Raw genomic sequence first — 3458 nt, 5'->3', positions numbered from 1 at the left:
AGCTATGACCTGCCACACATTCATTATTTATCACCACTTTCTGTTGCTGCTGAGTTGCCTTGGTTACCTGTAGGCATCCACGCCGGCCTACAAGCCTCCCTGCGTGTGCAATTCAAAAGAAATAAGAACGTCTTTGATAAGGAAGCAGTCTGCTCTGCTCAGGTTGTACTCGAGACACATTGGGGTCATCGCGCTCGAGTCTTTCTTGCTTTAATCTTTAAAATGAGGAGAGTTGAGGAAATCACTGGCGATGCGAGTCACTGTAAGTAAAACCAAGGCGATATTCCACTTTTAGCACTGTAAGCGTAGTCGGGTTTGTGTGAATATTTTAATTTCAATGTGGTAAAAAATGGAGCTGAATCAATTCAGTCAGAAGTAATGCAAATCTAATGAGCTGCATATTGAAGTTAAGCATCCTTAATCGGTAGTTGCACTCTGACTCCCTGAGGGGAAAAAATGCTTATTTGTTTTCCTGCACAGTTAGTCAAGAGGAAAAATTCCGTGGTCATGTCTGTACATTCTAAATATGGAGCCAGAGCAAGCACGCGCTTAGCTTCGCTCAGCATACAGACCTTAAATTGGGACGGGGGAAAATTAGCTCATGGGATTTTGCCTTTGTTTATTACATACAAAATCAGTCTGCTGGTTGTAGTTTAACATTAAGCATATAGAAGAGATGACATTGGTATCAGACTTCTCATCTGTCTGTCAAGAAACCGAAAAACAGTATTTTCCCAGAATGCCAAAATATTCCTTTAAATACACTGTGTGAATTGAAACAATAGAGGCCTGGGAGCATTTCATCTGCATCATTTCTCATCCACAGCCACTTCGAATGCATCACTCAGCTCTAACTTTTTATAGGATAACTCGGATCAATCCATCGTCACAATTCATCAACGAAACAGAATTGAACAGTGCGAGCAACTCCTTTTTTTTTCTTCCCTCTGCGAGGACAACAGAGCTCTTATTTTCGTTACGAGCTGTGCTCCCTCAGCCGTGGCGTATCATTCTCAGAGTGACACCTTCATCATAAATTACATACAGGCAGCATGATGGCACCCAACTTTAGCCCGGGGCAAGCAGTGGGTGGTTGCAGGGAGTCTTATGTTGCTTGGCTGCACAGGGAGACATATTGATTACCACTCATGTTTCTTTTGAATCAGTTTCCATCACCCATTGGCCATTTGCTCCATTATATTTCATTTGGGAAGACAGATGACAGAGATGGCTGGCTGCATGCACGGGGGCCTATCTGTGGTGGTGCTGCAAGAAAATGTTTTATTATTTCAGACCTGCCTCAGGAACGACTCGATGCTTTGAATAAAAAAATGCACAGGGAAGCTTCAATTCCAGTCATTTCATTTATGACTCACAGATGCAGCAACATCAAATGAGAAATCTTTCTTTCATTACAAACATACTGCACAGTAATATGTATGCTTATGTATAAATATATATATAGAATTGAGCGGAATTCACCTGTCACTTGACTGTGTCAAGCCTGATCCCACGGTGTCATTTGGCAGCAGTTTTAATCAGCCAAAGTAAATGTTGTCTCTGGATCCCCCATGGGGTACAGTGAGGGAGGAGAGGGGGGCACTGGCAGTGATGTGCATCCTTCCATCAGTCAATCCTTTTGCAAATGGAGACAATGCTTGATCTCCTGATGGAATCTCTGCAGCAGTTGTTTTTTTTGTCTTCTCTTTCGTCCTCTTAAGGCGGATGCTGCCATTGGCAAAGAGATCATTGACCCGGTGCTGGACAGGATCCGCAAACTGGCGGGGGATTCAATATCAGGAGCAGCTCAGTTTCTTCATTTTGGCTCCAAATATCAAATTAAATCATTAGATTGTCTCTCGTATATTTGATGACTGTCTCCCACCTCCCTGCTGGTGCAGCGTCCGCCTGTGGACTACGGCAATAAGTCCAAGCTGGAGTTCTCCATCTACCCAGCTCCCCAGGTGTCCACCGCCCCCTGCGGCGGAGCCCTACAACCCCATCCTGACCACCCAAACCACGCTGTAGAGCACCCCGACTGTGCCTTCTTGTTGGATAGCGAGGCGTTCTACGATACCACGCCGTAGGAACCTCGATATCGGGCGTCCAACCCTTCACCAACCTGAACCGGTTGATCAGTCAGATTGTGTCCTCCGTCCCTGCTTCCCCTCCGTTTCGATGGTGTCCTCCATGTTGGAGGCCGAGCTGAGGGAGGGTTCTCCGAGGCCAGAGAGGACGGGGCCGCTCTGGAGAGGGCTAATGAGGAGGTTGGAGTCGACTCTATTGTGGGATGGAAGGAGAGGATCTTATAATAAGGGATTAGTTGAACAGGAAATAATCTATTGTAATCTTGGTGAACTGTCAGAGCTCTTTGAAAGATTTTGTGCTGTACTTGCAGAGGTTTTTGTTTTATTTTTGCTTTCTCTGCGTCTTTGCCTTAGTTAAGTTACCGTAGTTATTCCCTGATGGTTTTTATCTTGAGTTTGTCATTTCCTGTTTTATTTTAAAGTCACTTATACTCGTGTCTCTGCACTTCTTGTTCCCATGTAACTCTTCTGTCACTTTATGGGTGCGGTCGAATTGTCCTTCCTATCTACGTGTTCTTCCTGTCACATCTGATGCAAATGATTCATATGTAAAAGTAACTGAGATGATGACGTGCCTCTCTACTGGGTCATATTCATACTCTTCTACTTCTACTTCAGATTTAATCCTTCACGTTTGTGCGTGTTACGCCGCAATGAATTGTGGGGCGTCTATTTCTCCTTTCCTTTCGCATGGGAAGGTCCAGGGTGCGGTCGAATTGTCAAATTGGCTTAGGAAGTTTCCTAAATCTTGAAGTCACCTGGAACTATTTGAATCGGCAGCCATGATAAGAGCTGTTCGGATTCTCTAAATGTTTAGGAAAGGAGCTTCAGTGCCTCCTTTCCTATCTCCTTTAGCATAGGGTACATTGGACCTTCCGTGGCAAAAGGAAATTGCGGCAGCAATATTTAACGAGACGCGCCAAGTAGAAGAAGAAGAAGAAGAGTATGAATATGTCCCAGAAGAGATGCACGTCATCATGTCAGCTAACGTTACATACGAAGCAGTTACACAGTGGTGGTAAAACACACTGAAACATCAATTTTTGAGTCCTTCTGTTGGATTTTAAGTCTGTAACTTTATTCCCCCCGTTTCATTCAAAATTCACATGATTTTTTTTTTTAAATGTCAGAGTTGATGCCCTTTTTTCTTCAAACAATTTTCTCGAATTCACGATCTTTGACCACAAAGGAACACGTTTACACGGCGATTATGCCCTCAAAAGGTCGCCGCACTGAAAAGTACTTAATGTAATCATGTATCTTGTCAAAAAATCAGTGAGAGGTGGATTAGGACTCTCTTTTTAAGGTCCTCGCTTTCGCTCTCTCCCTCCTTTGCTTGTTGCTAAGTGACGGGCTTCTTGTGGAGAAGAA

The 3458-nt window shown here is 44.0% G+C and overlaps 1 pseudogene; it reads left to right on the top strand.

Moving 5' to 3' along the window:
* Positions 1-1877: 1877 nt before the first annotated feature.
* Positions 1878-2209, top strand: LOC124849906 (annotated as a pseudogene).
* The last annotated feature ends 1249 nt before the right edge of the window (positions 2210-3458 follow it).

The sequence above is a fragment of the Scophthalmus maximus genome, chromosome 3, assembly GCF_022379125.1.
Source record: "Scophthalmus maximus strain ysfricsl-2021 chromosome 3, ASM2237912v1, whole genome shotgun sequence".
NCBI lineage: Eukaryota > Metazoa > Chordata > Actinopteri > Pleuronectiformes > Scophthalmidae > Scophthalmus > Scophthalmus maximus.
This window is presented reverse-complemented; position numbering and strand designations above follow the sequence as displayed.